The sequence below is a fragment of the Moschus berezovskii genome, chromosome 1, assembly GCF_049115385.1.
Source record: "Moschus berezovskii isolate FMDL1 chromosome 1, NW_MosBer_1.0, whole genome shotgun sequence".
Lineage (NCBI taxonomy): Eukaryota > Metazoa > Chordata > Mammalia > Artiodactyla > Moschidae > Moschus > Moschus berezovskii.
Genome location: NC_142460.1, coordinates 112,794,434 through 112,820,843, shown reverse-complemented (window position 1 = coordinate 112,820,843; position 26,410 = coordinate 112,794,434). Strand labels below are relative to the sequence as shown.

At 38.5% G+C, this 26,410-nt stretch overlaps 1 long non-coding RNA gene and 1 pseudogene across 1 annotated transcript in view; both read right to left on the bottom strand.

Annotated features, from left to right (window-relative positions):
• LOC148778819 (uncharacterized) overlaps window positions 1–26,410 on the bottom strand; it is a 358,916-nt gene that overhangs the window by 77,666 nt on the left and 254,840 nt on the right. The window lies entirely within an intron of this gene.
• On the bottom strand, window positions 13,984–14,064 carry LOC148778820 (U2 spliceosomal RNA; annotated as a pseudogene).

The window sequence follows — 26,410 nt, the reverse complement described above, 5'->3', positions numbered from 1 at the left end:
AGATTCTTAGCTTTATTATATCTTCAAAGTCAACTGTGTAATGTAAGGTTAAATACCCACAAGTCTGAAGTTAACATCAGAACATGGGTATCTTTGGAAAGCCATCATTATGTTTACCACAATCAGTTCAGTTCAGTTCAGTCACTCAGTCATGTCTGACTCTTTGCGACCCCATGAATCACAGCACGCCAGGCCTCTCTGTCCATCACCAGCTCCCGGAGTTCACTCAAACTCATGTCCACAGAGTTGGTGATGCCATCCAGCCATCTCATTCTCTGTCGTCCCCTTCTCCTCCCACCCCCAATCCCTCCCAGCATCAGAGTCTTTTCCAGTGAGTCAACTCTTAGCATGAGGTGGCCAAAGTATTGCAGTTTCAGTTTCAGCATCAGTCTTTCCAAAGAACACGCAGGATTGATCTCCTCTAGAATGGACTGGTTGGATCTCCTTGCAGTCCAAGGGACTCTCAAGAGTCTTCTCCAGCACCACAGTTCAAAAGCATCAATTCTTCAGCGATCAGCTTTCTTCACAATCCAACTCTCACATCCATACATGACCACGGGAAAAACCATAGCCTTGACTAGACGGACCTTGGTTGGCAAAGTAATGTCTCTGCTTTTTAATAGGCTATCTAGGTTGGTCATGACTTCCCTTCCAAGGAGTAAGCGTCTTTTAATTTCATGGCTGCAATCAGCATCCCCAGTGATTTTGGAGCCCAAAAAAATAAAGTCTGACACTGTTTCCACTGTTTCCCCATCTATTTCCCATGAAGTGATGGGACCAGATGCCATGATCTATGTTTTCTGAATGTTGAGCTTCAAGCCAACCTTTTCACTCTCCTCTTTCACTTTCATCAAGAGGCTTTTGAGTTCCTCTTCACTTTCTGCCTTAAGGGTGGTGTCATCTGCATATCTGAGGTTATTGATATTTCTCCCGGCAATCTTGATTCCAGCTTGTGCTTCTTCCAGCCCAGCGTTCCTCATGATGTACTCTGCATATAAGTTAAATAAGCAGGGTGACAATATACAACCTTGATGTACTCCTTTTCCTATTTGGAACCAATCTTTTGTTCCATGTCCAGTTCTGACTGTTGCTTCCTGACCTGCATACAGGTTTCTCAAGAGGCAGGGCAGGTGGTCTGGTATTCCCATTTCTTTCAGAATGTTCCACAGTTTATTGTGATCCACACAGCCAAAGGCTTTGGCATAGTCAATGAAGCAGAAATAGATGTTTTTCTGGAACTCTCTTGCTTTCTCCATGATTCAGCAGATGTTGGCAATTTGATCTCTGGTGCCTCTGCCTTTTCTAAAACCTGCTTGAACATCTGGGAGTTCACGGTTCACATACTGCTGAAGCTTGGCTTGGAGAATTTTGAGCATGACTTTACTAGCGTGTGAGATGAGTGCAATTGTGTGGTAGTGTGAGCATTCTTTGGCATTGCCTTTCTTTGGGATTGGAATGAAGACTGACCTTTTCCAGTCCTGTGGCCACTGCTGAGTTTTCCAAATCTGCTGGCATATTGAGTGCAGCACTTTCAAAGCATCATCTTTCAAGATTTGAAATAGCTCAACTGGAAATCCATCACCACCACTAGCTTTGTTCGTAGTGATGCTTTCTAAGGCCCACTTGACTTCACATTCCAAGATGTCTGGCTCTAGGTCAGTGATCACGTTATCGTGACTATCTTGGTCGTGAAGATCTTTTTTGTAGAGTTCTTCTGTGTATTCTTGCCACCTCTTCTTAATATCTTCTGCTTCTGTTAGGTCTGTATATTTAAAATACAAAATCCCAGCAAGCTATTTTGTAGAAATCAACAAACTTATTTTAAACTTTATATGGAAAAGCAAAAGACCTAGAAGAGCCAACACAATATTGAAGAGGAAGAACAAACCTAGAAACAAAACTCACACTATCAAATTTTAAGGCTTACATAAGTTTGCTACAATTAGGATAGTGTGCTATTGGCCACAGAATAAGCACAGTTCAATGGAGCAGAACAGAGAGCCCTGAAATAGACCCACACAAACATAGTCAGGTGATTTTTTTTTTTTTACAAAGAAGTGAAGAATTCAAGGAAAAAATAATAAAAGGTGGTGCTAAAACAACTGATCATTCGCAAGCCAAAAATTGAATCCAGACACTGACCTTTCACAAAAATGAGCTTGGAATGGATCATGTATCTAAATGTAAAGTTCAAAGCTATCAATTTTCTTGAAGAAAACATAATAGAAAAATCTACATGACCTTGGGTTTGGTGATGAGAAATTAAATGAAATACCATTAGCATGATCCATGAAAAAAATGTTTCATATCTTCAGGTTCCACGTCCTCAGACTCAACCAACTACAGATTGGTTCAATTTGCAGATACAAAGCCTAGAATGTATATTTACTGAAGAACGAAATAGGTGTATGAGTAGATATATGCAGTTCAAATCCATGTTGTCCAAGGGTCAGCTGTACAGTATCATCCAAATTTTAGAACATTCTGGAAAAGCAAAACTATCGAGCCAGTAAACTGAATAGCATTTGCCAGGTGTTTGGTGGTGGTGGGAGGAGGGGGTTGAACAGGTAAAGCATAGAGGATTTTTTTAGAGTGGTAAAATCATCGTTTGAGTGGTATGATACTATAATGTATAATATGAAACACTGATCATCTGTCAAGACCCAAAGAACTTTACAAAACAAAGAGTGAATTTTATTCAATTTTTTAAAAATTCATTTAGGAGATCAAGATGGAGACAGCTACACTGAAGGGGGTGGAAAAATAAAGTGCTGACCTAAGAAGCTTCAGAAAGAAGAAAGGCAAAAGGATCTGTGATTGACATTGTACTCCAGTTGATAAAGTTATTTCCTGTGGAGGTACAGCTTAACAATTCCAAAATGACTGTTGTAATATTATACTGAGACTGAACAATAAATGTATGCTGGATGGATGATGGAGTGGGAGGTTACAAATAAGCAAAGGGGGGAAGCTGAAATGTTCTATATGGTAATGAATTGGAATAGGAGACATCACTATAATAGTCAGCTCAATATAAATAAAAATGGTTACATATAGAAATAGATTTCTTGTTCTGTTAGCTGAAAGAGGCTAAAAGCAATGAGAGTCCAACAGCAAGGAACAAACTTAGCACCCAAATCTTGGTTTATAATACCATTCTCCAATAATAGGACCCAAGGTTCCTTACAGAAATGTTGGTGGTATATTTCCTGCCTAAATTTTACATGATGAGCTTAGAGCATCTTAAAGTGTCAGAACGTAAGGAAGCGCTCAAAGAAACACAATGATGGGAGTGTATCAAATGGATGCTGAAAGAGCTGACAGAGCTCCTAATGGCCAAAGCTGGAACGATTTGAGCAAAAAATTAAAGTATTGGATTATAACCCAAAATATAAAATAATGTTCATGAATTCAAACTGATGTAAATTAATGACATAAGAGACAGAAAAAGAAAAAAAGAAAGAAATTCTGTACAGAAGAATTCCAAATAATATATATAGGTATTCCACCTGAAGGAGACGAAGAATAACTCCCTATATTTTAAGTATGGGCTGCACACAGTGACCTTTTTCCAAAGAGTGAAAGAGAGAAAGGGAGTGACTTTACAGTAGAAAAACCTGACAAACATTACTGCAAGTTGTGTTTGTCAAGGTTAACATCAACAATGTTAAGAAAAGGCAGAGGATCCAGCAAATTGCCAACATCCATTGAATCATCTGAAGACCAAGAGAGTTCCAGAAAAACATCTATTTCTGCTTTATTAACTATGCCAAAGCCTTTGACTGTGTGTATCACAACAAACTGTGGAAAATTCTTCAAGTGATGGGAATACCAGACCAACTTACCTGCCTCTGGACTTCCCTGTTGGCTCAGCTGGTAAAGAATCCACCTGCAATGAGGGAGACCTGGGTTCAGTCCCTGGGTTGGGAAGGGTAAGGCTACTCACTCCAGTGCTCTGGCCTTGAGAATTCCATGGACTGTAGTGTCCATGGGGTCGCAAAGAATCAGACATGATTGAAAGACTTTCACTTTACCTGTCTTCTGAGAAATCTGTATGCAGGTCAAGAAGCAGCAGTTAGAACTAAACATAGAACAACAGACTGGTTCCAAATCGGGAAAGGAGTATGTCAAGCTGTGTATTGTCACCCTGCTTATTTAACTTACATGCAGAGCACATCATGAGAAACACTGGGCTGAATGAAGCACAAGCTGCAATCAAGATTACCAGGAGAAATATCAGTAACGTCAGATACGCAGATGACACCACCCTTACGGCAGAAAGTGAAGAAGAACTAACGAACCTCTTGATGAAAGTGAAAGAGGAGAGTAAAAAAGTTGGCTTAGAGCTCAACATTCAGAAAACTAAGATCATGTCACCCGGTTCCATCACTTCATGGCAAATAGATGTGGAAACAGTGACAGACTTTATTTTTTTGGATTCCAAAATCACTGCAGATGCTGATTGCAGCCATGAAATTAAAAGACGCTTACTCCTTGGTAGGAAAGTTATGACCAACCTAGACAGCATATTAAAAAGCAGAGACATTACTTTGCCAACAAAGGTCCACCTATCAAAGTAGTCATGTATGGATGTGAGAGTTGGACTATAAAGAAAACTGAGCACTGAAGAATTGATGCTTTTGAACTGTGGTGTTGGAGAAGACTCTTGAGAGTCCTTTGGACTGCAAGGAGATCCAACCAGTCAGTCCTAAAGGAAATCAGTCCTGAATATTCAATGGACAGACTGATGTTGAAGCTGAAACTTCAATACTTTGGCTACCTGATGCAAAGAACTGACTCACTGGAAAAGACCCTGATTCTGGGAAAGATTGAAGGGAGGAGGAGAAGGGGATGGCAGAGGATGAGATGGTTGGACGGCATCACTGACTCAATGGACATGAGTCTGATAAAGCTCCAGGAGTCGGTGAATGACAGGGAAGCCTGGCGTGATACAGTCCATGGGGTTGCAAAGAGCCTGACACAACTGAGCATCTGAACTAAACATCAACAATGCTAAATTTTATTGATGTGATATATGAGAATGGCACTTTATATCTGTGGTTTTCTCACAAAACTATATTACCCCTGTCTAACTGGAAGAAAAACATCAGACAAATCTCAACTGTGGGACATTCTACAAAAGACCTTAACTCAAACTCTCCAGATGAGCAGAACAGAGGAAATTATGAATAATTATCATAGTCAAGAGGGGTTAAGGATTCTTGATCACGAAGTGTAACATGGTATCATGGGTGGGATCCTGAAGCAGGAAAGGAACAGTAAGGGAAAACAGAATAAAGGTGAATAAAGCATGGATTTTAATTACCAAACTTTCTATATTATCTTCACAATAATTCTACAAAGTTAAAATTGGTCTAAAATTTATTTTTTTTAATTCTGTGACAGTCCAATAATTATAAATTTCAATGAATATACATCACAGATTTTCTTACTGGAAAGATGTCATTAGATGGGGGATACTCCTGGCTCAGTGCACCTAAGTCAGTGGATTTATTAGACCACAGAATTTACATCATGATGAGCCATGGTGGATCCTGCCCTCTTTCTCTCAGGCTCAGATTTAGTTTGAATTCTCTTTCAAACAATGTTCAGAGTATCTGTAACTGCCTCTAGTTTACAAAGTCTAGAAGACTAGACTACAAGACTTCTAGTCATCTAGAAGACTTGGAGGGAGACACAGGAAGCCTGGGCCTGAGGGAGAACTCAAAATTTTTCTCTCCTTCACTTGATTTTCCTTGGATGCACATTTCTTCATTACCCGAATGATAAAACACAGAAGGATGAAACTGGGTGTAAGACTCAAAAGAAAACAAAAAAAAGTTAAAAACCCTGCCTTGGAGCAGCCTATTCTGAGGGAATGAGTATTCAAGGCTCTTCTAAGTATGGACAAGCTCCTAAATTAGAATCCTACACTGCACGATGGAACCAATACTCCACCCGGAAATAAAATACTTTGTTTGGGTTTGGTATGGCCTGGTCTTGCCTTTACTTCGTCTAGAACTTCTTTGGGTCATTAAAGTAAAATCCAATTTGCTCACAGTCCTTGGTCCCAACCAAGCATCCCCTATAAAATGACCAATAGGACTTCCTGCAATACCTTAAGGCAGGAAGCATCAAGTTCTCCATTCTCTTTATGTCCAAATCTCTTCAAAGTACTGCCTGCCAACAAGGACATACTATATAGCACAGGAAACTCTGCTCAATACTATGTAACAATCTACATGGGGAAAGAATTTGAGAAAAATAGATATATGTATAGAATAGATATATGTATATGTATAACTGAATCTCTTTGCTGTCCACCTGAAACTATCACAACATTGTTAATCAACTATGCTCCAATATAAAATAAAAAGTTTTTAAAAAAGTAACTAGTGCCTAAGTGTACTTTTCTGCCTCCTCTGTGCCTACTTTCTCTTTTCCTTGTGTAACTTTTCTTCTGTTTGCCCTTAAAGTGCTGGTGTTTAGGAGATTCCTAAACATTGTCATCCTTTTTTAGTCCCTGGGAAATTTCATCCACTCACATCATTTCACCTGAAATGAAAACACTCCCTATTCCCAAACATATATTTTCTGCACAAATATCTCCCTAAAAGTATAGACGTATAAAGTTTCTTCTCTGTTAAATATTTCACTAGTTTATCCTAAATGCAACTTACAAGAGCACTTCAGTTCATATTATCCTTAAACTCCTCTTGTTTTAACTCACTTGGTGACATCAGAGTCTGCACAGAAACATGACTATTATTCTTTGGCCCTTTCTCATCCTCATGCTTAATCTGTCACCAAGTATCTTTCATTTGGCCTCCTAAATACACGTTATAGCATACCAGTCCTTTAACTCCATGGCCCAATGTCACAGTCTCTCAGAACCTGCCCTACTGCACACAGCTTCATAACCTCAGTCCAGCTACCATTCTTGTTTTGGTTACAGTATCCAATACTGCTAGTGCTGCTCTGAAATGCAAAGGTGATCGTGTTCTTCAGTTCAGTTCAGTTCAGTCGCTCAGTTGTGTCTGACCCTTTGCGACCCCATGAACCACAGCACGCCAGGCCTCCCTGTTCATCACCAACTCCTGGAGTTCACTCAAACTCATGTCCATCGAGTCGGTGATGCCATCCAGCCATCCCATTCTCTTTCATCCCCTTCTCCTCCTGCCCCCAATCCCTCCCAGCATCAGTCTTTTCCAGAGAGTCAACTCGTCGCATGAGGTGGCCAAAGTATTGCAGTTTCAGCTTTAGCAACAGTCCTTCCAATGAACACCCAGGATTGATCTCCTTTAGAATGGACTGGTTGGATCTCCATGCAGTCCAAGGGACTCTCAAGAGTCTTCTCCAGCACCACAGATCAAAAGCATCAATTCTTCGGTGATCAGCTTTCTTCACAGTCCAACTCTCACATCCATACATGACCACAGGAAAAACCATAGCCTTGACTAGACGAACTTTGGTTGGCAAAGTAATGTCTCTGTTTTTTAATATACTGTCCAGGTTGGTCATAACTTTCCTTCCAAGGAATAAGCGTCTTTTAATTTCATGGCTGCAATCAGCATCCACAGTGATTTTGGAGCCCAAAAAAATAAAGTCTGACACTGCTTCCACTGTTTCCCCATCTATTTCCCATGAAGTGATGGGACCAGATGCCATGATCTTTGTTTTCTGAATGTTGAGCTTCAGAGGCTTTTTAGTTCCTCTTCACTTTCTGCCATAAGGGTGGTATCATCTGCATATCTGAGGTTATTGATATTTCTCCCAGCAATCTTGATTCCAGCTTGTGCTTCTTCCTGCCCAGAGTTCCTCATGATGTACTCTGCATTCAGGGAATCCCTGAAGTCTTCAAGAAAAACCCTAATTTCATTAGGATGTATTACAAGACTCTCATCTCAATTTCTCATCTTACCACTCACCAACCTTACTTTGTACTTCATAGTCCAGAAACATTGGACTGCTTCTTGTTTCCCTTATAGACTCTGCTATCTCAAGCATCCATTCTTGCTTCTGCTGTCTTCACCTGGAATGATCTTCCAGTCCTAATTCTAACCTGCCCTTCTTATATGTTCCCCAAATACCCAGGCATCTCTCTCTTAACTAGATACATTACTTTACAGCTATACATTTCTGACTGACTGTGAAGATAGTACTCAGTATTAGATCAAAATGTTTATATTTATTCACCTTTACATGTCCATACCCAGCAGTGTATGCCACATACCATGCACTCAACGACTATGCAGAGGAAAAGAGGAAAGAAAAAATGGAAAGGAGGAAAGGAAGAGGAAGGAAAGAGAATCTAAAGAGGATTACTATCCAAAGAAAGAATCTATATTGGTGGACCTTTAGAATTGTAATGCTTGAGTAGGAAAATATTTGAAAAGATATTGGTAAATTATAGACCAGGTAAATGGTACCATTACTGAAAATTATGCTAATATTGGGTGTCCCCTTTTTCAAAGTCATTCTGAGAAAGATGCTTGGGGAATTCTTGCCTAACTACAGAGCTAAGTACCATTAACCCTCATTTTTTAGAAACGGATTAACTGGCATGTGAATTTTCCAGACCTTTTGATTGTTCTGCATCAGGTTATTTAATTGCTCATTAGAGAGTTTAAAGAGGAAGGAGACAAGTCAACCACATCTGTCACCTGTTAGTCCTTGTAGTAAAAATTTATTAGCTGGAATCAGAGACTAAAACATGAATTTTATTTTTATATTGTATCAAATCCTCATTATCACTGATAATGGAAAGTAGTCTCTATTCAGCCCACATTTTCCTAAAACTGAGTTTGGAAATTTCCATATAGTAATCACTCAGGATTTTTATGAATACATTTAATTAATTTAATGTACCTTAGGCATCCTAATTGTCCCTAATATAGGCAAATACATAAACTGCTGTGTTGATAACCAGTGACAGGTCTGAACATGTATTATACCCTCCAGTCAAGAGTCATGTCATTAAAACAATGGTAATCAACACAATAGTTCTAACAATTTAACTTAAATTGAACTTAAAGAGAATTTCTTTAAGTAATACTAACATAATACTGGGCTTCCCAGGTGGCACTAATGGTAAAGAACCCATCGGCCAATGCAGGAGACATAAGAGACGTGGGTTCAATCCTGGGTTGAGTAGATCCCCTGGAGGAGGAAATGGCAGTCTACTCCAGTATTATTGCCTAGAGAATCCCATGGACAGAGGAGCTTGGCAGGCTACAATCCACAGGGTCTCAAAGAGTCAGACACAACTGAAGTGACTTAACACATACACAACATAATATTATGTATATCTAATACATGGTATAAAAACCTGAACCCATAATTGTAAATTTTCTCTTCCTCCCTTCACAAATTACTGTAATGCTAGGTATATTTTTGGAGAAGGAAATGGCAACCCCCTTCAGTATTCTTGCCTGGAAAATCTGAGGGACAGAGGAGCAGGACTGTAGCCTGCTACTACAGTCCATGGGGTAGCAAAAGAGTTAGACACAACTTAGCAACTAAAGAACAGCAACAACAAAGTATTTCTAACTTACATTCCTTGACAATATTTATCTGGTCAGGTTGATAGACTTTTATTCTGTCTGGTGTTGCAATACTTTGAAATATTTATGACTCTCACCTATTAGGACAGTTCTAAGAAGGATTAAATTCTTCATTTTACTTCTAAGGTCCAAAGTACACAAAACATTTGAACAAACCTTGTTAGCTATCCAACTTAAAAGAGGCAATTAACTCTATTTAAATGACCTTACAAAATTAAACTATGCAATATGGCACATCTTAAAGACCAAGCTAAATTGCAAAGACTGTATCATCATTTTTCATATTACTAATTTCATAGTTCAACCAGTCCATTCTAAAGGAGATCAATCCTGGGTGTTCATTGGAAGGACTGATGCTAAAGCTGAAACTGCAATACTTTGGCCACCTCATGCAACAAGTTGACTCACTGGAAAAGACTCTGATGCTGGGAAGGATTGGGGGCGGGAGGAGAAGGGGACGACCGAGAATGAGATGGCTGGATGGCATCACCGATTCTGTGGACATGAGTTTGAGTGAACTCCGGGAGTTGGTGATGGACAGGGAGGCCTAGGGTGCTGTGATTCATGGGGTCGCAGAGAGTCGGATACGGATACGACTGAGCGACTGAACTGAACTGAATTTCATAGTTCTCCCTAACTTCTTTTTTTGTTGTTTCCTTTTTGTCAGAAGTTGCTTTTCAAACATTTCCATATTTAGAAGCAATCCAAGTTCCTATCAAAACTTCATATTTTAGATTGTTCCTATTTGTTCTATATTAGTGTTTTCTGCCTCATTTCTCATCTGCCTACAAGAAGGCTAATGAAAGCACTTTCTTTGGACCTTGACAAAGAAGGTCTTATGATCTTTTTTTCTCTTTTCATAGCTAACAAGTACTAAAATTATCATAAATTTCTCTACAAATGGTCAGTCTTTTGAAACTTTTTCTTGTTTGCTACTGATCCATAAAACATAAATACAGAAATTTGAACTCAGGAAAAATATATATATTTCTCTAACTAGGAATAATTTATTTTTTAAAAAAAAAAGCCTGTAAATAAGGTATGTGTGTATTTAGTCAAATTTGACTTTTTGTAACCCTATGGAGTCTTTTCCAGTGAGTCAACTCGTTGCATGAGGTGGCCAAAGTATTGCAGTTTCAGCTTTAGCATCAGTCCTTCCAGTGAACACCCAGGATTGATTTCCTTTAGAATGGACTGGTTGGGAGGCCTGGCGTGCTGTGATTCATGGGGTCGCGGAGAGTCGGACACGACTGAGCGACTGAACTGAACTGAACTGAACCCTATGGAATGTAGCCCATGGGGTTTCTCTGTCCATGGGATTCTCCAAGGAAGAATACTGGAGTGGGTTGCAATTTCCTCCTCCAGGGGATCTTCCTGATCCAGGGATCAAACCCTCCTCTCCTGCATTGGCGGGGGATTCTTTACCACTGAGCTACACAGTCTCAAAGAAAACACATCAATTTACAATATACACAAAGTTCAATGGCTTTTCATATTAAATGTCATCACTAACATTTTATTAACATGGCCTGAGTAGTATGCCACTTGTATAGCAGCTTAAAGTCTTTCTGAGAAAATGGTGAGTGAAAAAGATCAGAATCTATTTGATAGTCAAATATGATACATATCTACTCTTTTTAAATATTTTGGAGCTGTGGGAGGTGAAACTTTATCACTACTGCTAAAAAGCAAAATTCAACTGAGTAAATTTCAAAGATCTTACTCGCTTTATTCAATGATTCATGAATCAGGCAGCATGCGATCTAGGATGTAGAAAGGAACTCTGAGGAACTACAAAATGAAAGACTTTTATAGGCAAAGGGAATGGGAACAAGGAAGTTATAATAGGGAAAAAAAAACAGTTGATTATTTCAAGGTTATCTTCCTTCAGGGGATGGCAGAAGTTTAGTAGGCAGATTTCCTAACTGGTGCTGATCAGGTGATTCCTGATTAATTGGTTTAAGACTCCATTTCTTAAGTACCAGTTTGGTGACATGGGGCTTAGCATAAGTGACTCTGTTTTGGGTCTGTTGTTGTCTTGGACGGAGGTTCGTGACATTGTACAGGAGACAGGGACCAAGACCATCCCCATGGAAAAGAAATGCAAAAGAGCGAAATGGCTGTCTGAGGAGGCCTTACAAATAGCTGTGAAAAGAAGAGAGGCGAAAAGCAAAGGAGAAAAGGAAAGATATAAGCATCTGAATGCAGAGTTCCAAAGAATAGCAAGGAGAGATAAGAAAGACTTCCTCAGTGATCAATGCAAAGAAATAGAGGAAAACAACAGAATAGGAAAAACAAGAGACCTCTTCAAGAAAATTAGAGATTCCAAGGGAACATTTCATGCAAAGATGGGCTCGATAAAGGACAGAAATGGTATGGACCTAACAGAAGCAGAAGATATTAAGAAGAGGTGGCAGGAATACACAGAAGAACTGTACAAAAAAGATCTTCACGACCAAGATAGTCACGATAATGTGATCACTGACCTAGAGCCAGACATCTTGGAATGTGAAGTCAAGTGGGCCTTAGAAAGCATCACTACTAACAAAGCTAGTGGAGGTGATGGAATTCCAGTTGAGCTATTTCAAGTCTTGAAAGATGATGCTTTGAAAGTGCTGCACTCAATATGCCAGCAGATTTGGAAAACTCAGCAGTGGCCACAGGACTGGAAAAGGTCAGTCTTCATTCCAATCCCAAAGAAAGGCAATGCCAAAGAATGCTCACACTACCGCACAATTGCACTCATCTCACACGCTAGTAAAGTCATGCTCAAAATTCTCCAAGCCAAGCTTCAGCAGTATGTGAACCGTGAACTCCCAGATGTTCAAGCAGGTTTTAGAAAAGGCAGAGGCACCAGAGATCAAATTGCCAACATCTGCTGAATCATGGAGAAAGCAAGAGAGTTCCAGAAAAACATCTATTTCTGCTTCATTGACTATGCCAAAGCCTTTGGCTGTGTGGATCACAATAAACTGTGGAACATTCTGAAAGAAATGGGAATACCAGACCACCTGCCCTGCTTCTTGAGAAACCTGTATGCAGGTCAGGAAGCAACAGTCAGAACTGGACATGGAACAACAGACTGGTTCCAAATAGGAAAAGGAGTACATCAAGGTTGTATATTGTCACCCTGCTTATTTAACTTATATGCAGAGTACATCATGAGGAACACTGGGCTGGAAGAAGCACAAGCTAGAATCAAGATTGCCGGGAGAAATATTAATAACCTCAGATATGCAGATGACACCACCCTTAAGGCAGAAAGTGAAGAGGAACTCAAAAGCCTCTTGATGAAAGTGAAAGAGGAGAGTGAAAAGGTTGGCTTGAAGCTCAACATTCAGAAAACAAAGATCATGGCATCTGGTCCCATCACTTCATGGGAAATAGATGGAAAAACAGCGGAAACTGTGTCAGACTTTGTTTTTTTGGGCTCCAAAATCACTGCAGATGCTGATTGCAGCCATGAAATTAAAAGACGATTACTCCTTGGGAGGAAAGTTATGACCAACCTTGATAGTATATTAAAAAGCAGAGACATTACTTTGCCAACCAAGGTCCGTCTAGTCAAGGCAATGGTTTTTCCCGTGGTCATGTATGGATGTGAGAATTGGACTGTGAAGAAGGCTGATCGCCGAAGAATCGATGCTTTTGAAATGTGGTGTTGGAGAAGACTCTTGAGAGTCCCTTATACTGCAAGGAGATCCAACCAGTCCATTCTAAAGGAGATCAATCCTGGATGTTCATTGGAGGGACTGATGCTAAAGCTGAAACTGCAATACTTTGGCCACCTCATGCGACGAGTTGACTCACTGGAAAAGACTCTGATGCTGGGAAAGGTTGGGGGCGGGAGGAGAAGGGGACGACGGAGAATGAGATGGCTGGATGGCATCACCGACTCTGTGGACATGAGTTTGAGTGTACTCCGGGAGTTGGTGATGGACAGGGAGGCCTGGCGTGCTGTGATTCATGGGGTCGCGGAGAGTCGGACATGACTGAGCGACTGAACTGAACTGAACTGATCCAAGGGGTTTTGCAAGTCAGTCAACAGAATAGCAATATATCAGACACCTTAAGGTTCAGAAAACCTTGGCTTCATTAACATAGGCCAAAGTTTTCCCATTTAATAAAAGAATAGTGAAATTCTGAAATGTTTATTCAAGACAGAAAATTTCCATTTGGAGACTAACTGCTGGATCATGATTTTGATGCTTTATTCTGACTTTATTTCATCTTGAAACTTTTAATGATGTATAATAAACAAAAAAAAAAGTGCACAGATTGCAGTTTTATAATTCAAAACCTACTAACAAATTAAAAATACCTGGATACCCCTAGTCAACTTATTGAATAGAACACTGGCAACCCCTTAAATGCCCCTTTCATGTCCGTCTGCTTATTATGATGACTTCCACCACTACAGATTTGTTTTGTTACTGTTTGAAATTTATATAAATGGTATCATATACTACACTTGATCTTAGCCAAAAGGCCAAGAAGTGATAAAGTGTATTATATAATATGCATTCATTTAGTTCTGAATTCTTTCATTCAGCACTATTGTTGTGTGTTTGAGATGCATCCATGTTGTTACATGCAGCTGTGTTTCATTCACTTTAATTGCTACATTAGTATTTCACTATATTTATATACAATAGTCATTGATTCTACTGTTCAGGACATTTGATATATTTCTAATTTAGAGCAGTTATAGATAGGGCTGCTATGAACATTCATCTGTATATATTTTGAAGTATTCATTTCAATGTGTCATATACCTAACAGCAACAATGCTGAGTCACAGGGCATACCTATATTCTGCTTTAGAGATATTAGGAAACAGGTTTTCAAAGTATTTTATTTCAATTTACACTATCAACAGTGCCTAAGTGTTCCAGTTGTTCCACACCCTCAACAACACTTGGCATTGTCTATCTTTTTCATTTTAGCTCAGCTGATTGTCAGGCTCTTATCTAAAGCCTCCATGGGAATGGTAAAGTGAAAAAAATATATTATTACTACTCAAATATTTGGTACTACAAGAAATAAAATGAATATAGAAATTGACATTTAATAATTTTTCAACCATAACAGTAATCTTGCAAAATTTCTTTCCTGTGATCCTAACAGATGCATTTGTATTCAATAAAGGATTTGCAAATAAATTGTCTTTATAGCAAATGTACACATATTATGCCACGTAACCCAACACTCTGTATGAGTTTAGAAAAGGTATAAAAATGAAGCTGAAGAAAACCAAAACACCACAAATAGATTTCCTTCAAATATCTTTCCAAATCATATATTTAAGAGAGTCTAAAAATGTTTATACATTCATTCAACTTGACTGTTAGGAACCATGCTAGATACCAGAAATACAAAATCAAATAAGTGATGATCCCTACTTTTAAGCCACTTAAGCTTCCCTGACAGCTCAGACAGTAAAGAATCCGCCCACAGTGAGGGAGAGTTGGGTTCAATCCCTGGATCAGGAAGTCCCTTGGAGAAGGGAATGGTTACCCACTCCAGTATTCTTGCCTAGAAAATTTCATGGACAGAGGAGACTGGCAGGCTACAGTCCATAGCGTTACAACAAGTCAGATACACTGAGAGATTAACACCTTCACTTTCAAGACTAGTGGCAAATATGTGCAAGTAACTTAACAGTGAGGATTGAGAGTAACACATGTAGTGATAGAGACAAGTGCATAGAGAGATTTCTGTAGGAGGGGGAGAAATCTTCCCAAGAAAAAAGCTTCAGTGTGGGTGAAAATCATGCAAATCCACAGAGGAAAAGTTAGAGTTATCTATCACATACATTTCTGAAAAGGTCTTCCAGGTATAGGAGTAGAATGTACCATATCACCAATCTGATACTTAAGCTCCCTTTACTGTGTCTTTCAAAGACTGGAAATGCCAAGTCTCTTTGCAACCCCATGGACTGTAGCCTGCCAGGCTCCTCAGTCCATGGAAATCTCCAGGCCAGAATACTGGAGTGGGTATTCCTTTATCCAGGGGATCTTCCCAACCCAGGGATCAAACCCAGGTCTCCCGCAACGCAGGCAGATATTTTATCTGCCGAGCCACCAGGGAAGCCCAAAAATACTGGAGTGGGTAGCCTAACCCTTCTCCAGGAGACCTTCCTGACCCAGGAATTGAACTAGGTCTCCTGCATTGCAGGTGGATTCTTTACCAGCTGAGCTACCAGGGAAGCCCTGGAAAAGCCAAGAGTCAAATCCAAAGTCCTTTTTTTTACAGTGCACCAATGACCTTTTAAGCTTTTGCCCCTGTGTACTTTGAGGTATTAGGAGACAATCTAAATACTTTTTCTGTAACTTTGCATCCTCTTTTTGCAAAATAAAGGAAAAAATGCCCCCAATTTCCAAATGTACTGAAAGGAATAATGCATAATAAACATAAAAGAATGTTCTCCTAAGCAAAGATAATAACAACAAGAAAAAAAAAAAGACAAAAATGCTCTAGATAATATATTCTGAGACAATGGCTTCAGTGTGCCCTGCTTTCTCTTTTCAGGACATCTCTGGCACTTATGAGAGGAGGAAATAACTGAGTGGGGGGAAAAAATCACTATCTAACAAAAGCATAATGTCCTCTCCAGGAAGAGGAAAATGGTTCCAAGTCATTAAAGACACAATAGTCATTCCATAAAAGCACAAGAATTTGATTGAAAAGATTACTTCATTCACATGTTTCCTGCAATTATTAATATAATGTTTTTTTTTAATAAAGATGTCAAATTACCTTTACAATAGTTCCCAAAATGTAAACTAAAGCTACAGTTCTAGCCAAAAGAGCTGTATTGAATTTTTCCAGGTATATTAACTTTCTATAGATGTGACAAGGTCAGAGTTTTTGTTCTGAAAGGAAGAATAGACACAAGGGATTTTCATGTTCCCTTCTATTTACTGACATTGAAATTATTTGATGAGGAGATGGTTATTGGAAGACACACATACATAGCACAATTCATGTTTAGGGAGATGGATTTTTTGCAATTGCAAAAGTCAATGGCATTTCACAAATGCTCTCAGCACTCTTTATTGACTTTCTGGATAGATATTTCTACTAATGAAATGAGTCAGAGTTTCATGAAGCATTGATGACACAGACACATACCAACTTATTTCAAGCATCCTCAATGTTATGATACTTTTAGAATTGGTTTCTGGGTTCAATTCCTGGGTCAGAAAGATTCCCTGGAGAAGGGCATAGCAACCCACTCCAGTATTTTTGCCTGGAGAATCCGATGGACAGAGGAGCCTGGCAGGTTACAGTCCAAAGGGTCGCAAAGAAACAACTGAAATGACTTAGCATGCACCTTTTAAAATTATCTTGCTTTGCATATTCATGAATTTTTTTTCTAAACTAAGTATACTTAAACAATTTGAGCAACAGGTGAGAAATCACTAACTTTGCGAGTTTTGAAAAATCAGGATTTAATTGTGAATTGAATGTACAGATAAATAAAGGATAAATAATAACTGAATCATGACTAGTTCAAAAGTAAGTTGGTTAAAGGCAAAAAGCTTTTCCCTTTATCTCACACATAATTGCAAACACAGATCTTGCACTATTGTAAAAATATTATCTTTTCCACAATTTGAGTAGGAAAATGCAAATTTTAATTAAAGGAAACATGTAAAAAACTAAGTTACCCCATTGACTTGTGAATATTTTCTTCTTAAGACACAGAACACTTAATATTATAGAATGAGACATGATTTTTCCAATTAACAAAATGTGTAAAATAATCTCTCTTCCTTTTATCATAATTTTATAATATTTTTAGGATCACTATGTCTAGTTAATACTTATTCTGTCCAAACATTCAGTATCATCTACATGGTCATGAACAAATATCAATTAAAATCTTAATAGAATCAGGAAATACTTAAAGTATGGTTTGTGGAAGATCATTTCACAACCATTATATCCATACATCAAAAATAAAAAACAGTAAGAAAGTTGTCGGGCATACACTGAAATTTTATTCTATTGCTTACCCTGTTGAAGTAAATTCTACTCACATGAACTGACAAAACAAATTTATACCTTATAAATGTTTCTATGTGTACTTCTTTTGTAGTCTTTTCATTGCCAAATAGAATTCAGGGGCAATTGGAAATAAAGGCATATAAAGAAACTCAAGACTATTGATTCATGAAAAAATATTTTAAAAGAATTGTGGAAGGAGAACTAAGACGAAAAATATTATATAAAGTCTTGACTGGGTGAAAAAGAATGATTCAAACCTTAATGCTAAATTCCTAGCAATTCAGGTCAAAGACAGCACAACGTCATCAAACAGACATTGAAATCGTTGGGGAAGTTCCCAGATTTTGGAGGAATATGTTGTAAGAATTTCTTTTACAAGGATTTTTGAACAAGGTAATGAATGAAGACCTCAGCAGTAATGTGGGTATTTTTTTAATGCCACAGAAACTTCCTATCATATCTGACCACCATGAGAGCCGAACATACAATACTTCAGTAGAATTCAGTAATAAAAATTATTTAAAAAGAACCAGAGGACTATAGCTAAGATATGCTACTTTTTGGTCCTCAAGCTCGTGTCAACATAAAGAATAAGATGAAACCTTTTAAAATTATGAGTATTTTTTAATCATTTTCACTGGAAATAATTTTACACAACATGCAATAGTAATAATGTTATGACACTGACATAATCAACATGAAAGTAAAAACGATTCATGCTGGAGGCATGATATATTCATTCTCTGTAATAATATAACCTCTAGAGAAGCATAATATATCCAGATGAAGGAACATAGGACCAGAGAGAAAGACACACAACCAGAGAAGCAAACATACCCCAGACTAAGAAACATGCATGAATACTGCCTCTGTTTAATATTCTCTCTTTCAACTAGCATATTGAGAAGCATTTCACAGAAACATGTTTGCTAGAGAGAGAGTATCTTCAAGAGTCCAGTCTCTAGCCTACAACTATGGTCAAATGGCCTGGTTTCAGGGCCCTAACATACCACTTCCTGCCCAAAAGCCATAGACTCCTTACTTAACCTTGTCAGCATTCTTTTTCTGTCTAAAGTAAGGTTGATGACAATGCTGTTCACCTATTAGGACAAGGTAGCCATGGAAAGATCAACCATGTAAGTCATCTAACAATACCAGACATGGGGTAAGCATTTTCCCAATATTAGAGACATTTGATGTTCTTCATTGATAGAAACTAATGTGTTCAAGATATCAAGCATGTACATGAGGCAGTATTTTACTTCAAAAGTTAAAAGCCTGCCTTCTGTTTTTGGCTTCAAAGCAAGTTATCCAAATGCATTATTCCTTATTGGCAGGCTGTTTCACAAAACACATTGAACCCAGGAAAAGAAGAAGAATTTATTTCTGGAATCCAATTTGTAATCACAGACTTCTCAGCTGGGCCACACTTTTCATAGGATTAGATTTATTTGTGATCATTAGCTGAAGCACTCACTTCATAGTAAAAAACTAATTTACAAAGATTTGCATCCTCTAAAATCGTATTAGGCCCAAATGATTCTCTCTGAAAGACTCCAGTAGTGTTTTCTATGTGTTTTATAAAGCTCTCCAAACTCTCTCATATCTAGAACAGAACCCCAGTAGTCTCCTTGCTTTAAAGCAAAAACATACACATGCACACAACAAGTGAACAGACAAATAAATTATTAACCTTTCTTTTGATGTGGAATTTGAGGTTTTGCTTATTTTCCTGGTTATAATGTAAAAGTCAGGACTCCCATTCATAGATTGAAGACTTCAGAGTCCTGTAGGAACTTCATTAGAAATTCTACTCAATAGGAACACTTCTGTGATTCCACTTGACATGCCATAATGAATTTTTAAATATATTGGCTTCTTTTTGCTTTACTTCCTCTCTTTGTATGGTTTAATTACAGAACTTTGCAACCTGGTTACTCCTCGCTTAAGCTTGAGTCTAGAGAGAGAAGTGGAAGGGAATTGTCTGATATGAACGTCACTGAACAAACCTTCTTCAGGTATTAATTAATTCACCTTTTCAGTGATTCATTCTAACAAATCTTTATTGAATACTTTCTATGTAATGCTTCTGTTGCCAAAAGGAGAAAAAATGATGAGAGATTATTTCTCAGAGGAAAAGAAAAACCACAAAAGCTACTGCTTACTGAAGAGGTATTATGAGTCAAAATACCTAAAGGGTACAGATATTTTTACTATTTTATTGATTAAAATTGAGTTCACCACAATCAAGTGACTTACACCAAGTCACCAGGCTGAGGCGGGTACAGTCAAGTGTCACCTCACAGCAGTCCAACTTCAACACCTATGCTCTGCACAACTTCTCATGCATTTATAAAAGAAAGGAAGTCAGAGCATAAATGCACAATAAAATGGAGAATGACCAGAAATTCCTAACAGCTCAAATTCATATTCAGTAAACAAAGACATGATTTAGAGGGAAAAAAATCAGACTAGCATATGTTTCATTCTTAAAGAAGCTCTTTCTCATTCATCTGAAACTATACCAAATTTTTAAATACCATTTTCAAAATCTTCCCACAACCTCAGTCTACTTTTATTCCTCTCCCATTCTTATCAAAGAGCATATAATTTCTTCTTAGTCTGGATTAAATTTACCAACAAATTTATATTCTGATCAATAAGAATAGTGCTGGGGATTTCACAGTTTAAGGACAAAAAAATGGGCCAAAACAAGACCATGATTCTGTTTGTTCATGTGCCTTTAGTCTGTGGTCATAAAAAAATGTACCTTAAGGTCCAAGCGGCAAGAAATTAGGTTTCTAGAGCTCATATTCTCAGCGTACATTTTCCTGCTCTAAGTTTGCAGTATGCCTTTACATGCATTTGAATTTTTCATCTCCATTTAAAAGCAAGTGATTTAGCATATCTGCCTTTTTGAGGGTTTATATTTTAATTAAAACATTCTCATCTAGTTGTCTCTTGGCTGCTTTTGAAATCAAATCCACTGAATGAGAATAACAAAGTGAGCTGTTTGAGAAGGCACTAGCCTCCCACCTCAATGCTTGACTCCTCAGGGCGCAGGGCCAGCAGTGCTGCCCTTGAACTCCAGGAGAAGGCCACATGTGTTTGTCCCTGGGTTCTTTGTCTGCCTGGTTCCACAGTGGCTCACTAAATCGTGTATATTTTAAAAGTCTGTACGTTTTAGCAATGATGATTCTTCATCTTTCAGCAATGTGAAAGCAACCTAAGTAGGAGCCCTGAAATGAAGCATTGTTAAAGAAAAATGAGACAGCTTAGAAAAAAAGGGGCACGGTTAAACCAAACATTCTCTAAAACCACGCACAATTTAAAATGTAAATACTGGCACTTATAGATATTTGTCTATTCCGTATGTATTCTACAATTGAAATATATTTCCCTAACTGTATACCTTGAGTTGGCATTAAAGTTCCCCCTCGCTGGTTATTAAGTAATGCTGTACCTGGGAAGTTTAGCTTTCTTTACCCATTTATCTGTTTATTTTTCAAGTGCAACATTGCCATCTACAGGATATGAAATGACAAAATTCAGCCACTCCTTTAAAGGCATGTTTGTAATCAAAACAAGAAATCACTGAGGTTGAAAATGTATGTGCCCAAAATCAGTCCTATTTGATTATCCTGCCAGGCACTGCTATTTTGCAAATTATCTCATAATCTCACAGCTCACCGAAAAAAAAAAAGAATGCATTAAGTCGACTTTGCAGTTTCTTTATCTTTGGACACTGCATTAGAGGTTTGCTCAAAGGCTCTACCATGATAAATGTTAGGGAGCAAGAAAAGCTAATATCAGTATGCGAGTTGGTAACATTAAGGATCCAAGTTTGCACCTAATATGAAATGCTCTTGAAGCTAGCTGGATGTCTGCTGCCTAAACTTCCTCACAGAATTCAAATAACAAATATAGCGGACAGTCTTTCTTTCAGATTTCAAATTACAAACTGAGCAAGCAAACTTTCTCCTAGTACAAGGAGACTACTAACAGGAAGGGTACATAACGAGTCTAATAATCTAGTCAGACTTCCTAACACTTAGAGGACATGACTAAGGGGAAACTCTTAGCCTATTTCACAAATGAAAAAACAGGCATAGGAGGTGGTGACATTGAAAATCTTAGTTCATTTTCAGGCAGTCTTATTTTCCCCCCCCAAAAAAATGAGACAAAGGGAGAAACAACATAACTCATTTTTTCCATTTTGACACATAGACTAAAACATGAGGTAGAAAATATATTGAATATACAAATGGTATTGAGAAGCTATTCTTGACCGCTCAGTGTAACCTCAGTTCAGTTGAAATTGGAATTACAATATTTATTAGAAAAAGCTTGAATGTTTCAGGAAAAGCTATTACAATTACCTAGTACATTTCTAATATCCTTTCCTGGAGATATTTAATATTAGGATGTATAATTTGTGCTTGCTTTGGCAGCACCTATATTAGGGTGTACAATTGGCTCATTCTAATTTCTTAAATTGTAGCTCATCTAGAAACTAGGAGATGGACATGATAACATCCATACTACCTTCTTATGATTTTTTAAAAAGTCAACTCCCAGAATAAAGGATTAGAAAAAGGTAAAGCCATCTCAATATAAAAAATCATATTAAAGTATATAAAATTAAGTCTATTTCATTGTCACAGTACTAGCTAGAAAGCAGTCTAGGACAAAATAGAGATGCTTTGGTGCCAGAGAAAAAGCCTTATTAAAATGATAAAACAATTTGAAAAACTCAGCATCAGGGTTTCATTTCAAATGTTTACTTTACAGCTTTTCATCACACATGCAGCATATCCTCTGTGTACAAGAACTAAGTTTAAATCAAAAGATCACAAGAAAAAAATTCTAGCCACAAAATAAATTCTTTTATCTCTAATCCATCAACATACAGTCACCAAACAAGGAACAAAACGCTTATATGGACTAAAGTAGCTTCTGATCCAAAGATAATTATGGGGGCCAATCTTTGGTGGAAGTCAGCAGAGCAACTCCCTTGGAAAAGCAGTTTCTATATCATCCATGACTGGCAATATACAGAGGACGCCTCCTTCCTAGAAACTACTTTCTTCAGCATTCCCAATGACCCCAACACTGCCAAATCCAATGGAAAGTTCTTAGACCTTGTGCTTGCTCAGTCGTGTCTGACTTTTAGAGACCCTACGGACTATAGTCCACCAGGCTCCTCTGTCTATGAGATTCTCCAGGCAAGAATACTGGAGCAGGTTGCCATTTCCTACTCCAGAGGATCTTCCCCACCCAGGATCAAACCCATGTCTCCTGCATCTCCTGTGCCGGCTGGTAGATACTTTATCACTGAGCCTCCTGGGAGGCCACCTCATCTTATTTGATACCAGAGAATCTGACATGACTTTTTTCTTCCTTCCTGACACATTGCTCCACTTGGCTTCCCAAGCATAGCATATTTTCTTGTTCTTCCTTCCAAGACCTTGGTCACTTCTCTGCCTCTTTTGCTGCATCCTCTTCCACCTCTTAATCTCTCAAGACTGGTTTGCTCTCAGGAATCAGTCCTTAAGCCTTTTCTCTGCCCTACCTAACTACATTTCTAGGTTATTCCACATGCTTTAAACATCATCTTTACGCTGATAGCTCCCACATGTGACCTGGCCCAAATTTTACCTTAACTTCAGATACCTCTGTCCAAAAGTTACTCAACATCTCCATTTTAACATCTAATGGTGCGCTAATGCTTGATATGTTTAGAAGAGGACTTTTTATTCTCCTGCACCCTCATGCCTGCTTCTTTTTAAATTAACTAACACAAAAAGACTTTCCACCCCCTTACTGCCAGTTATTACTGAAGAGAAGACCTTGAGAGTACCTTGGGCTGCAAGCAGGTCAAACCAGTCAATCCTAAAGGAAATCAGTCCTGAATATTCATTGGATGGACTGATGCTGAAGCTCCAATACTTTGGACACCTGATGCTAAGAGCTGACTCACTGGAAAAGACCCTGATGCTGGGAAAGACGAAGCAAAAGGAGAAGGGGATGGCAGAGAATGAGATGGTTAGATAGCATCACCACAATGGACATGAATTTGAGCAAATTCCAGAAGAGTGAAGGACAGAGGAGCCTGGGGTGCTACAGTCCATGGGGCTGCAAAGAGTTGGACATGACTTAGCAACTCAACGACAACAACACAAAGAGAATGTTAGTGAAGGATTGAGAATATGGTTAGGGAAATTATCACAGTAGTAGAAAATACAATCAGAATTTCCTTAGTAAGGCTCATATGAAGGAGGTGATGAAAAAGAGGACTCAACATCCACATTTTTATCCTCTTCACGTAGCACTGAAACAGCAACCACACTTAATGGAGGCTTACTTAATTTAGAGTTTATTTAGATAAGTCTTCATTCCACAAAGACCCCTGTATTCTACTTTCCCCTCTTCAGACTGCTAGCCCAGTGAGAAAAGTTCTCTGATATTGCTAACAGTGTCCAGTGTTATACGAGATTGATTTCCTAACCCCTACTGACTCTAAGAAAGGAAGGCAGAAACAAATTGCTGGGAAACTGATTTAGAACCTCTGCGAAGCTCGAGAAAGTGGCTGTCTGCCCATGGCTACTTGGGAGGAGTATGTTCAATATGAGTGATCCAACTGATGTTTAAAAGGGTTTAAAGATGACAAGAAACACCAATTCATATCTTATTTACTATTCTGAAAAAAGGTTTTTAAAAATCAAAAATTCACTTTGTCCATCTCAATCTTTTGGTCTATACCAGCTGCAAAACATGTCTTGTAGAATGTAATACCACAAAATTGCTCTGTGTAGAAAGGGTGTTCTTTGAGGTCAGATGCCTGAGAAAATCTGTGAATTTCATGACCTCTTGGAGAAATGCAGAGCACAGAGGAATGTTATATTTACTGAGACTTAAGTAAAGAAGTCTGTTGAGTTTTGTTCCTTCAAAAGTTGATTTGACCACAGTCTGATGCATTTGGGCTTCCCTGATAGCTCAGTTAGTAAAGAATCCACCTGCAATGCAGGAGATCCTGGTTCAATTCCTGTGTCAGGAAGATCTGCTGGAAAATGGATAGGGTACCCACTCCAGTATACCTGGGCTTCTCTTGTGCCTCAGCTGGTAAAAAAAAAAATCTGCCTGCAATGCAGAAGACCTGGGTTTGATTCCTGGGTTGGGAAGATTCCCTCGAGAAGGGAAAGGCTACCCACTCCAGTATTCTGGCCTGGAGAATTTCATGGACTGTATAGCCTATGGGGTCACAAAGAGTTGGACAGTTTGAACAATTTCACTCTGCTCAGGGCACTGGCAGAGCAGGAGTACAAAAGAGAGAAAACTTAAGAATTTGATTTTTTATATATTTTAGAAGCATCAGATTAGTCAACACAGAGGGAGAAAGGCAAAAGGTTTTAGAAACATTTACCTATTTATTTATATAGAGACACATTTACACACATGTATTCAGAGAGGTAGATAGATGATTGATAGATGAATGGATGATGGATAGACCAAAACAAAGATAGATGATACATAGGCAGATAGATAGACAGGGAATATGGGAGGACTACCATCCTATTTTCAATGTCTGAGAATGTTATGGACTTTATGGGCCCTTTACAGGATGACACTTACCAACCCAATCCCCTGTGGTCCACCATTTATTTACCTCTCTTACTCTTCTCCTCCATCAAAATAAAACTGTCTCAACTCTCAAATAAAGTTTCTGCAATCATTCATTTCTACAACCCTCCTAGAGAGAAGGAAATTATATCTATATAAACTATAGACATAAGGAATATATGTATGCATATGTGTATGCATACCATAAGTTGCACACACTCTTTGTCCAGAAATGTGTATAAATCTTATAACCTACTTACACGTTCCATAGAGAAGTACTTCTTTAAATAAATATAAATATAAAAACTGAATACTATTGATATAAAATTATATCATTCAAGACTCAGTTTAAAAACACAAAACCCCTTTTGGGATCATATCCCCTCTGAATGAAACATAGAAATTCAGTGCCTACAAACTGTTGAAAGGAGCAGAGAAGTCAAGGGGCCACCACTGGACCACTAGCTCCAAGGTCACACAGCTCTGGTTAGAAACCAGGGATGAGAAAACTGGTGCTGGTGCTGCCTCTACATCAATGATGATGGTAACTCCCCACTGGCCACAGACTGGAGTCTGGCCACAGTAAATATACCCATCTGACTTGCTGCAGCCACCACAGCAGCAAAAAGATGGCTTCTGCCTACTTGCTGTCTCCTAAAGTTCACATGATCTGAGCCACAGTCAGCTCCTGGTCTTGTTTTTGCTCACTGTATAGAGCTTCTCCATCTTTGGCTGCAAAGACTATAATCAGTCTGATTTCGGTGTTGACCATCTGGTGATGTCCATGTGTAGAGTCTTCTCTTGTGTTGTTGGAAGAGGGTGTTTGCTATGACCAGTGCGTTCCCTTGGCAAAACTCTATTAGCCTTTGCCCTGCTTCATTCCGTGCTCCAAGGCCAAATTTGCCTGTTACTCCAGGTGTTTCTTGACTTCCTACTTTTGCATTCCAGTCCCCTATAATGAAAAGAACATCTTTTTTGGGTGTTAGTTCTAAAAGGTCTTGTAGGTCTTCATAGAACCGTTCAACTTCGGCTTCTTCAGCATTACTGGTTGGGGCATAGACTTGAATTACTATAATGTTGAATGGTTTGCCTTGGAAACGAACAGAAATCATTCTGTCATTTTTAAGATTGCATCCAAGTACTGCATTTTGGACTCTTTGGATGTGAGAGTTGGACTGTGAAGAAAGCTGATCGCCGAAGAATTGATGCTTTTG